The sequence below is a fragment of the Astatotilapia calliptera genome, chromosome 14 (genome assembly GCF_964374335.1).
Source record: "Astatotilapia calliptera chromosome 14, fAstCal68.1, whole genome shotgun sequence".
In the NCBI taxonomy this organism is placed as follows: domain Eukaryota; kingdom Metazoa; phylum Chordata; class Actinopteri; order Cichliformes; family Cichlidae; genus Astatotilapia; species Astatotilapia calliptera.
The window spans coordinates 17,816,361-17,828,769 of record NC_137435.1 but is presented as its reverse complement, the minus strand read 5'-3'; the positions used below and the strand labels follow the sequence as shown (position 1 = coordinate 17,828,769).

Genomic DNA, 12,409 nt, shown 5'->3' with positions numbered 1-12,409 from the left:
TATCAGCGCACACACATCAATAGCTCATAGAAGTCGGTGGAGTATAACACATTTAGAGTTGGTGTTGTTGTTGTTTTTTTGTCAATACCTTTTTTTTTTTTCAAGTTTTCGGTTCGTATTTTAATTTAGCTGCAGCAACAAAGTGGTGCAAGCAGCTCAGATCCATTATAGACCGATTCACATCTGCCCTTCATGTTTCCATATCTGGTTTGTTTGTGTCATAAATGCACTCTTTCTTTCTCACTTTCTGTTTTACCTCTGCCTCCTAGGGTTCTCTTACTGCTTGACTTGACATTTATTCCTCTCAAGCGCTTATCAGGCCCACTTGATCGCCTCTTGTTTTGCATCATTATTTTTCTTCACATTCTGCTATTTTCAGTGTGTCTGCCCTCTTCCTATTCTTCCCTCACCTACCTATTTTCTCTGCGCTCACTTTCTGTACCTTAGCTGTTGGTATTTTGAAAGTGCAGCCTGTTTTTTTTTCTTCTTTCCATTTTGTTTTTTGTCTGTTTTGTTCATGTGCATAGCCATTGTTTTACGATGCCCAGGGCAATCTGGGTTTTTGTTCCTCTCACTCACTGGGGACATTGTTTGAAAACAGAAATGTGAGTTTCAAATGTCTTTGGAGGAATCCTCCAACTTTTTGCTTTTTCATTTATAAGCACCCAAACTAAATAAAGGATACTGCTATTAATAATCCAATTTTTGGTGTGGTCAACAAACAAAATTAAACATTTTGTTTTAAAAATCCACTTTTAAAAAAGTTAAAAATGCACCTTATTCAAATATAATGATTTATCCATAACATAAAGTCATTAAAACTTCTACTAAGTCCCCAAAACAGAACCCAGTCCTCCCCAGAATTCACCCCCAGTTAATGGGAATACACGATTGCAGTGTTGTGCAGATATTTGGAAATGTTTATGCGTTTCTTAGAAGTCATTCTGCTTAATTTGTCTTTACTGTAATGGGTGTATCTGATTTTTCAAACAAAACTCCTGAGTTTTATTGTGTTAAAGTGACAGAACAGAGACAAAGTTTAGGCTAAGCCTTAAGTTTCTGTTTTAGTGCTTTGGTTTACAAACTTGCATTCGCAGCACCATCTATAGTAGCAGCCCAGGTGTATTAGCAGCTCACGGCCGACACCATGCCCTTGTATTTCAGCCTACGCTATGCTGAAGTTGTGGACACTATCATATTTCATGTTTCATGCTTCATCTAGCCAACAATTGTGGTGCCAAAATGAATGTAGCCTCTTCTCATGTTTTATTTTTTGGCAAATTTTGCAATTTTGTGGTGTTTTGTGAGCAATGTTTTTCTCTTGGACAACGACTGTCTGAGCAGTCACTGAAACAGCTTTTGACTTGGCTTAGACTTTATGCCAAGTCAAAAGAACGTTCTCATCTGTTTTTCAATGCAGTGACACATTTTGTAGGTGGGAAATCACAACTCAAAATTGTGTCCTTTTCAACCTCCAGGTGTTCAATGCACAAAGCCAGAAGAAAAACCTTGCCGCCTCCAGGTTTGCTTTGTTGCGCATGAAGTAAAGTTAACAATGTTAAGCTAGTAGTGAGAGCTTGCATCAATTATGACAATACAGCCACAGTTTCAAGTGAGCTAAAGGACTAAATTAATTATCATTCAGCCGAACTCATACGTAGAGAAGCTCTACTTTATTTTTATTGTCCAAGATTCCATTATGTGGAATAACATCAGGACTTAGAAAGAGCATTACATTGAACTTTTTTTCTTTGAATTTTCCTAGACACTGGAAACTTTTACTTACTAGTTGTCACTGAATGCAGCACGGAGAAACACGCTGCCATAGTGAAGGCCATTTTTTAAAGGAAGCTTTCTTATAACCTGACTATATTTTGTCTTTCAATACTATTCCTATATCCAGCTGCCCTCTGACAAAGAATGTGTGTTTTGGTGTGTGAGAGAGCAAGAGAAAGAAGGCAATCTTTTTACATCTAAGCTTAGCTGACTAAGGCTCCCAGAAGACAAAGAAAGGGTGAGAGGAGTGCGGGAAGCGAGAGTATAGTGGAAAAAGAGAATGTAATTTGAATCTCATATACATTTCAGTTGAAAGTCATTTTAGCCTTGGTACATTCTCTCTGGAGTCAGTTTTACACACACACACACACACACACACACACACACACACACACACACACACACACACACACTCCCCCACCCACACTTGTGGACAAAGCTCTTGTGTATGAGCACAGATTGACAGTTGAGTGCTCACACTACAGCTCATTCATCCTTGTTGACTACATCTCTGCAGCCAAGTTGAAAATGAATGATGTGTCAGATGCAGCCTCTCTACAAAATAAAACATATTGTTTTCTATTGTAGCTACAATTGCTTGCGTACAAATACAACATTACAGTTTTTTACAGACGCTAGGACACATTTCTCAATACTTAGGTCACTTTTGCAAAACTCCTCACACAGTGAGCACAACAGAAGTCTATATGGGCTAAACTGAGGATCAGTTATCATTGTTTTGGCACAAAATGCATTCAATGACTACATCTCTCAAATTTCATGAATTATTTTCTCACTCAGACACAACAACTGCCAAAAATCTTTGTACGTACAGGACATTTTGCATGTGCTTACATACTGTTTTCAAAACTGTTAAACTTATGGCCAAAACAATAACACAATGCAAAACTTAAAAAGACAGCAAAATGCAACAGCAATATTTTATTGAAACATATTTTAAATCTAAAAATGCAGTTTAACCAGCCACAGCTTATTCTCATTGTAGATGAACATCTACACAGGTGTTACTCCTTCAATTTTTCAACTCCTTCAATTCTGGCAGCCAGAAGATTATTTCCTAGGTGTATTGCCCTAGATGACATGAGATGTGATGTGGATGAGAACCTGTGGCCAAATGGAGAAGACCGAGTAGATTAGCATTACTATTGTATGTGTATCAGTGGATGGTGTGTATACAAATTCTTGTATTTTGGGATTACTTAGTGCAAAAAAATAAAAATACATAAACAAATATTACAGTTTTTTACAGTCGCTAACAAGCGCCTACCCATACTTCAGATACTTTTTCTAAACTCTTAACACAGACCCACACCTACAAAACACAATTGGCCAAATGGATAATATCCTTCCCAAAAATACACTTTGTTAAATATATACTAACTCCTCATTTCAAAATTAGAACACATCTTTCTCTGCACACACTAACTGTACAAAAACACTATAAATCTGACTCAAAATGAAATTAGTCTGTCAAAGAATAACACTTGTTTTCACTTCACAAGGTACATGCAGTCAATCAAAGTACACCAGGTTTCAAAATACTGGCTATTATTGACATTACAAAAACTGCATAGACTTTTATGTTTCAGTTTCACAGGTATTTGCATGCGAAACATGCAATCCACCATATTGACACCAGAAATGTCTTGGTTGGTAACTGTATGTCCACATGTACAGTAATGTTCACATTCAAAAGCATTCCAGTAAAAAGCAAACAAGTTTTTGTTTCTTTACTGTTTACCACAGGAGGTACAGTAGAAACACGGTATGATAGGACAGAGAAAGTTTTACAGTATTGCTTACAGTGAACAAAATATCCATGAAACACACAAGAGCATTCTGAACAAAAAAACAACAGCAAAAAGCCAAGATAAAAAGGGGGGGAGGGGGGCTAAAAAAAGGCAAAAAAGTTGCATCTAATCTCTGCGATCTTCAGGGTTAGGCCACATGTTTTCATCAACATCACATCTGATGTCAGCCAAGTCGATGCACCTGGGATAAAACCGCCTGGTATGTCGGATCCACCCTTGGCAATCGTCAACTGTGATGTCCCTGGAGCCAGCATCCATGGCTTCAAGGAGGGACATCTGGTCATGTGGCTGATGGTCATAAACCTTCCACCGCCATGCAGAAAAGAACTCCTCTATGGGGTTGAGGAAAGGTGAATAGGGTGGAAGGAAGAGACTCACCAGTCTTGGGTGGACTTCAAACCATGTTGTTATTGCTTGCGAGTGATGGAAAGCCACATTGTCCCAGGTAATTACAAAGGTCCTCATGTTTTCACCCTCCTGACCCTGCTCTGGAACCAGGCGCTGGTGGAGATCATTGAGAAAGGCAAGCAAGCGCTCTGTATTATAGGGTCCAACCTGACATTTGTGAAGGAGTAATCCTGCATTTGCAATTGCTGCACACATGGTAATGTTTGCCCCTCTCTGTCCTGGCACATCAACTGTGGCCCTTTTTCCAATTACATTTCGTCCACGTCGACGCCTTTTGGCCAGATTGAATCCTGCCTCATCGATGTATATGAATTTATGAGGGGCCTGGTTGGCCTCCAATTCCATAACTCTCTGAAACAAAGTTTATGTAAGTCATGTTATTACTGTATACCATACTGTACTGTAACCTAGTATTGTGTAGGTTACCTACTTGCAAAGTGCAAAGCTTATAGAACTGGACATTGGATTGAATATACACTATACCTGGACATATTGTCGTCGTAGCTCCTTGACCCTCTCACTGTTCCTCTCAAAGGGAACAGCGTAGAGCTGCTTCATCCGCACTCTATGTTTGGACAATGTCCGCGAAATGGTTGTGAGGCTGATTCTATCGATATTGTCAAATATCTCATGGTCCGCCACAATTCTAGTTTGAATTTCACGCAGTTTTATTGCATTATTTGCAGTAACCATTTCTACAATGGCAAGCTCCTGATCATTACTGAGGAGCTTTCCTCTTCCCCCAGAGGGTGGAAGACATTGCATTCTTTAGAAAGACGAAAAATTCAACATATGCATTACTGTATGACCATATTGACATGTCAAGTGAGAATAGAAACAATCCATGTAAAATGCAATACTTACCTGTTGGTTTGTTGAAAGATGCGTATAATGGAGGCAACCGTTGACCGCCTCAAATTGGGCTGCACTCTTTCACCAGCCTCTCTTAGTGAAAGACCATGGTTGATTACATGGTCAATGATAGTGGCACGAATTTCATCACTGACTACTGTTCTTGCAGCCCTTGGAATGCCACCACCACGCATTCTTACACCTCTACCTTGCCCTCTCCTTGGGCCTGCTCTTCTCCCTGGGCCCCTTGCTCTTACTCTTCCTCGACCAGACATTACAGTGTTTGTCTTTTTTTTGTTTCCAAAAACATCACTCCTCAAGGTCTTGCCTTATAAACCCCACTGAGTCTAAGCCAGAATGGAAGAAGCTGTCGTTGGCCCAATTTACCCAACATAAATCAGCTGTGTGTCAATTATTCAATTGTTTGTTTATTATCAGCTGATATATATTTTTGATATTGATATTGTTTTTGTACTGATATCATTGCAGAAGCAGAGGTTTTTATACTGTATCTACGGTTTGGAATATTGTTTTTGCTATTGTGGGATGTTGTGTGTTAACATTCGTAAATACTACAAAAACAGTCCATAATTTTGTTGGGAGGTATAACTTGTCTGTTAAGAAAATGTAAGCATTGTGGAAATGTGTTCACTGACTGCATATTGGGTGAACACGACATGAAATGTGTGAATGGTATGGCCACAACAGACCGATCCTGTGCTAATTGTGTTTAGAGTTTTGCAAATGTGACAACTGTTTGGACAAACGCTTGTTAGCGACTGTAAAAAACTGTAACGAATTCTGCATGATGTCCGATTCATTCCAGTAACATATATTGAAATTATAAACAGAGATGTGTCCTTGTTTTACACAAGAAAACACTGTGTAATGCTACATGTTGTTAGTGTTTTTTAGGTCATTGTTTTGTGGGTGACAAAGTGTGTTTGTCGGCTGTCAACCTTTGCTAGTGTTCTGGAAGAATGAGTTTATTTGAGACCTGAATAAAGTGTTTTGGTAGTTGTAGTGCATTTTGAATGTGAAATGAACTGCTTTGCCAAGCTGACGGTCAGTTAGGAGGATTGTGTGAAGTGTTTTGCAAAAGTGACCTAAGTATTGGGAAATGTGTCCTAGCGGCTGTAAAAAACTGTAAAAGCTGGTAAAAAGAAAGAAAGGAAGGAAAACAACCTGTGGGCGACAAACTTGTTTTTGCGTTTACATTCCTCCAAAACATGTATCCTAAGAAAAACACAGCTGCTTTAAAACTGTGTTTGGTGTCCAAGTGAAAAACTTTAGAAGTTTGATTTTTTTAGTCTTTCTGGGCAGTGGTCTTAACTTTTTGGCCTTTTAAGAGTATATGTGCAATTTTGGAAAACCAGGAAGTTAATGACACTGTTGTGACTTAAACCTGCCAAGGCTACATATCAGGCGGTTCTTGCAATGTCAACACTGTAGAGAGAGATTTTGACTTAAGCACTCTCACTCGCCAATGGCATCCATCTCCAGCATCCCCCGATTTGCTTTGTGTGTGTGCATCTGTGTAAGCATGTCTCTTTTCCTCTGCATAAACAGTGTTCCCTTTTCCTGCAGGCTGACAAGTGAATGCCTTGTTTATTTCTGTTGACTGGAAAAAAGATGTCTATTGGTCCCTTATACCTACAATTCTTTCTCATTACCCATCTTTTTTTTTTTTTTTTGCAATTTTAGACTAACATAGGTGGGAATGATAGAGTAATCAGCTATAGGACAGATGAGAAAACAAAAAAAAAAAAGAGTTTCATGTTTATTACACAGTTATTAACATTAACGTATCTTCATGCTGTGGCAGCTTATATAGACTGTAGTCATGTGGCACTATGGAATGTATGTTGAAAACAGTATATTCAGTTCTATCCGCCTGATACACTGACCTGATAAACTGATCCCCCAATTCATTTGGTATCACCCTAGAGGGTGTGGGTATAAGTGGAACTTGACATCACTTTACTGGGCATGCAATAAATTCTGTTCAGTTTTTTAAGTGCAGGATAATGTATAACATGCAAAAATGTGATTGCTGTTATTTTTAAAACACACATTTTTAAAACCACCATGTACATACACAGTGTGTTTGCACAAGTAGTTAGGTGCAGATTAGCCAAGTAACTGCTGCTCTGATGCCTGGCATCCTGGATTCAGGTTAGTTTCTGTTGCTATGGAAACGGCATAAACTTTCATGTAACCTCAAGCTGTAGCTATCTAAAGGCATTTAATTAAGCCTATCTTTAGTTCACAATATCGGAATATTATTAAGCAGTTCTCTATTTATAATAATATTTAATTCACAATAACATCAATGCATAAACTGTGAAAGAGCATTGTGGAAGAGTAGCCTGGACACACTGACATAACTAATTAATAGTGGTTCAAAACCAATGTCAGAGCCCCAATTTTTCTGTAATTCAGACTGAACCAGAACAAGCATATTTTACCCACCACAAAAGATTTGAAAGAATTCTGCTTCATACAGAGAAGTACATTGCTGCATCGCCTTTTCTTCTGTTTCTTTTCAAGTGACCAATGAAGAAAATTAAATCTTCAGTAACAGTTTAAACATTTTCTCTCAAATGAATAAAATTAAAATGTAAAAGTTGGTTAAAAATACGCATTTGTATCAGGTTAAGTGACTCCTATCGAAGTGTCGTTGGAGATAACACCCTATCTGCAAAATAAAATCTTTATTGTGTTTTCCTAAGCCAGATAAAAAGGTTGCTAAACATAAGGTTGTTAATTGAGTCCTGCAGTCAATAAGTGCCTTGCCCCATTACCGCTGTTGCTGCTGTTTTCTTAGGACATAAATAAATGAAATACTTTATAGTACATCTTCATGTAAACCATAATTAAGAGGGTATTGATGCTTAAATGGATCAAGATATGGATGAATAGAAATAGTCAGTTGTGCTGCTGAAAATAGTTAGATTAGCTAGATTAGTGTAGTTATAACTAATTAAAAAAGTTATATTATTAATTTATATTAAAAAATTGGATGTCAACTGGGCATCATTTGCATCTAAAAAAATCTAAAATTTCTTTGTCCATCAACAGAAAATGACCCAATTTTTCAGTGTTAGCCATTATTTTAGTTTGACCTACTGTATGGAAGCCATCTACCTATTACGTGCATGTTGCACATGCTCAGTGTAGGAGGTGGGTGGGTAATTGTAACATCAGTTGATAACCTCTGAATATGACTGTATGTTTTCCTCTCCAGAAGTCGACAGCATGTAGCAGTATTCCACTAATAGGGAGAGTGGCTCTGCATATACGCAATGTGTTGCTGTGCAGGACAGAAGCATTCTGCCACGCTTAGAGTGTGTGTGTGTCTGTGTGCTGTGTGTGTCCTATCTGTGGGCTTGAATTTGTACATTTAAGTATGAATATGCATGGTTGTGCATCTGTGTACTTACGCTTTCGTCTGCTTTTTCTTCCGTGTGTGCACACTCAAAGTGTATGTGGGACAATAATTTTGGACTTTGGGGAGAGAAAGAAGATGAAATAGAGATACAGACTCAAGGAGAAATTGAGAGATAGGAAGAAGAGAGCTAAGAATAAGTGATGAAAGAAAGATGCAGGATAAAGGGAAAAAAAGAAGTTGCCAAGGAGAGATTGATAGAGAGAATAAAAGGCAGAGGAGTACTCTCCAGAGATATGCTGCACATGGGGACCAAAGACACTTTCTGCCACCATAAGCATGTTTAAATTTTGAACAGGCACTTAAGAGGGACAGCACAGAAATGCATATTTCTCAAAGAGGTTCGGAGCAGGCGCTTGTGGGTAAAGCAGTGATTTTTATGAAAGACAAAGAGGTGTTTAAAATAAGGGAGTGAGCAGAAAAAGGGAGAGTTAGAGTGGAAGAAGAGAGGGGAAAGAGAGATGCAGGCTTTCTTAATGGAGGTGTTTTTGCTTCACTAATTTTAAGGCCCATTTAACAGAGTGTGCTTCTTTCTACTCTCCCACTGCCTCTGCCTCGCTCACGCCCCATCCTTCCATCTCACCCTCTCCTCTCTTTCCCTACATCTTCAGTTAATTTAATGAAGGGTTACCCGATTGCTTTTAGCATTAATATTCCAATACCAAGTGATGTAAATAATGAATGCAACCTTCCCCTGTTCTGTCCCTCCATCTCTCTCACTCTCTGGATGATGTTGAGCCCCATCTGTCGTCTCTGCGGTGGCACAGAGCACTCCCCAAGGATGAGAGGGAAAAGTGGGATAAGAGGGCAGGGCGAGAAAAGGAGGGAGGGGAGGGCGAAGGGTGAGAGATGGTGTGTCTAGATGGAGCATCGCTGAGATTTTGTGGTTGTGGTTTTGTTTCAGTATGAATAGAAGATTTGTTTTACACATTTGAATTTAGTATCACAGCTGATCACTACACTGTGGGCTTTAATGGTCTCCAACTACAGACCTGGATTCCAGGTCCAAGAGATTTCTGAGGGTTTTGGATTCATTTTCACATGCAGCACACAGTTGTTTCTTTAACTTACCCGATTTGGGGAATACCCAGTCTTTTATTTGAGAATAATTATTGCAGTTATAGTGGGATAGTTGATTTTTTCATAGGTAAAACTTACAGGAAACCTGACCAAAAAAATCTGATGCTTAAAGAAAAGTTCATATTTTGCAAAGACAGTTCTCTCTCAAGAGAGAACTTCAATGTGTTGAGCTCTCATTTTTGAGTCTCCTAAACATGCAGAGAAGTGTAGGAGGTACAAGGAACATGATGGGCAAGAGTTGTTAATTTTTCAGTGAATAGAGATGAAATTTAGGGGTAAAATAGTATTTATATTAGTGTGTATGTCAGTGATTTTTGTTCATTTACCCAAATAGGAAGAATTCCAACTGTACAGACGTTACCTGTAATCCAACAACAATGAATGTGCAACTGTGGCTGTGTTTTTGTGTTTGGTTTAGCCTGTGACTGATCTCACAGCTCACCAGGAACTACAGTTCTTCTCTGATATCCTCCACCTTCATTTCGTCTGATCTGCACATTTGTGAAAAAGACTCATAATGCCTCACCGTGAAATATGATCAAATTCCCACCCACCTAAATGTTTTCCTTTGACTTTGTATATCATATCACTGTTTCTCACATTTGAACGTTTTGCCGTTATTTAACCAGAAAGTGAAACTCATGAGATGAAGAGTTTCTTCCATCAGCAGCATTAACCTAGAATGTTTTTCTTTCTGATTTCACTTTAAGATAGACAAGCCTGGCCAATCCCTGTGATTAAGGTAAAAATAAAACAGTGACAGTGAGTCTGTTGATGACAAGTTCAATTTAATATGTGCATTATAATGTTAAACATTTCAGCACAAGGTCTAATGTATGCTAGGAAGCTTTTTAGTCACAAGAGAGGGTGAAGAAGAAGATACTGTGAAAAAAGGGAAGTTGGAGAGCTGGTGTCTGGTTTAGACTGCAGGCCTCTTGCAAACTAGTAATGAGTGGAGCTAATTAATTTAGACTCTGCCAACAGATGGCTAAAGCCACATGGCAGCCACTAAGGGAGGTACTCCTCTTTCCTCTCACTCTCTGTTTCTCTTTTCCTTTAACTGTCTCTGTCCATTTCTTGAGCCGCACTCATTGTTAGCCCCTATGCTTCATGTGTGTGTGTGTGTGTGTGTGTGTGTGTGTGCATGTATCTTCGAAGTTGTCACTGGCAGCCAGAGTATTTGATCGATCTTCACTGAGCAAAGGCCTCTGGAGTAGACATGGGAGCTTTCAGGCTATTAAGCAATTATACACTCTCAAGGTGGTCACCTCAACCTTTAACACAAAGAGAGAGAGAGGGTGAGAAAGTATTTTTCTAGGTATGCATTTGTTCCTGCAGGCAGAGGAGACTGGATGGAGGGATGAAGAAAAGGCAGATGGAGAAATGGTGGAAAATGATTTTGGTATTAATGGCTACATTTGTCTGCAGCTTCGCTTGCTCGTGTAAACACGACTCCAGCATCATATTGTGACCTCACCCCACTCATCTACCGCCACACACATACATACACAGCCACTTACCACTTAAATCTACTTCTCTCACAATACCACCACACACACACAGAAGCCACACTACAACCACTCTGGTGTTTCTGCAACTAAAGCCATTTCTGAGGAGTTTCCCTGAGTACCTAAGCGGGAAAACACATTAAAGTTTAACTCGTTGTGGAAATAAGGAGGAAGGAAAGGAATAAAGGGGACAGTATTGTCACACACCCGTTGCCTACTGGTGGTGGTCAGAGGGCCCGGTGGCGCCAGTGTCCGGCAGCCTCGCCTCTGTCAGTGTGCCCCAGGGTGGCTGTGGCTACAATGTAGCTTACCATCACCAGTGTGTGAATGTGTGCGTGAATGGGTGGATGACTGGATATGTAAAGCGCTTTGGGGTCCTTAGGGACTAGAAAAGCGCTATATAAATACAGGCCATTTTACCATTTACACACGCTATTCTTCCCTCGCTACCCTCTCACTCTCTGCGGTTCACTTTTCTTTTTCTTTGCTAAATCAGAAGGCTGAAGAATTCGAAAGGGATAAAGAAAGGAGACGATCAGGTATTGGGAAGAATATGGATATTCAGTAATAAGTCTGTCCCGCTATGATGCATTATTTTATTCCACATTTTACACAACTGAATCGGTGTTTAGCCACTCGAAAAGAACCTGCTGTCCACTGTATAGTTCTGAGAGAAATGTAAGTAGTAAAAATTACGTGTCTTTATTCCAACCCCTCCTTTCCAATAATGGATTTCCCCTTTTCTGCCGAACGACAAATGTCTCAGGGTGCAGAAACATAAACAGATAAAAAGTGAGGGAGGGAGCAGAAAGAAAAAAAGGGGGAGAGAGTAGAGGACAGATGGGGTAGCTGGCAAGCACGTGGCACACTTTGCATGGGAGTGTGTGTGTGTGAGAGAGAGAGCGAGAGACACAATAGTGGTAATTATCCTAGCCGTTGAGTGCACAGAGAGCTTGGCAGTATAGGGTCTGAATGGGGGGGTGGGGGGGGGGGTGGAGGGAGAGAGGGATAGGCAGTCAAACAGTAATATAATCATAGTCCTTTGTGTGAGCGAGAGCAGAGGGCAGCTCAGTGTCAGCTGTTATTGAGTGCTTATCCCCTAACGGCCTCCCCTACACGCAAACACACGTACACAAATGCACACAATGTACAGCCATGCCGATGAAATCGCACTATTCATGCAGTGCTCAGCCACTTTCACACGTCGGTTCCCTGCAAATCCATCAGTCACAGCCGAACAATGTGCGTTATTTAAGCCAAACATTATGGCTAATCTGACATGCAGTGAAGGGTTCCCCGTTGTTGCGACAGGTGACAATTTGAGTTGCTAATACAAAGCTTAATCACTATGGTAACTAGTGTTAATGCTTGAGTTGTCTTAACTACTGCACGCAACGCAAGCTTTGTTCATTCATCATCTGCTTCTCATTTACCTACTGTGCAGTGTTATGGTTCAAAAATATTGGAGATGGACACCAGAGGAAAAACCCACAATAACAACACTG

General features: G+C 39.8%; 1 protein-coding gene and 1 long non-coding RNA gene across 2 annotated transcripts in view; one reads left to right on the top strand and one right to left on the bottom strand.

Moving 5' to 3' along the window:
* Positions 1–12,409, top strand: part of dscaml1 (Down syndrome cell adhesion molecule like 1) — a 113,821-nt gene that overhangs the window by 27,988 nt on the left and 73,424 nt on the right. The gene's annotated exons all lie outside the window — the stretch shown is intronic.
* On the bottom strand, positions 3,514–4,601 carry LOC145419953 (uncharacterized). Its single transcript, XR_013901218.1, has 2 exons — positions 4,500–4,601; positions 3,514–4,367 (listed from the first exon to the last, which is right to left on the bottom strand). It is a non-coding gene; the product is annotated as an uncharacterized LOC145419953 (long non-coding RNA).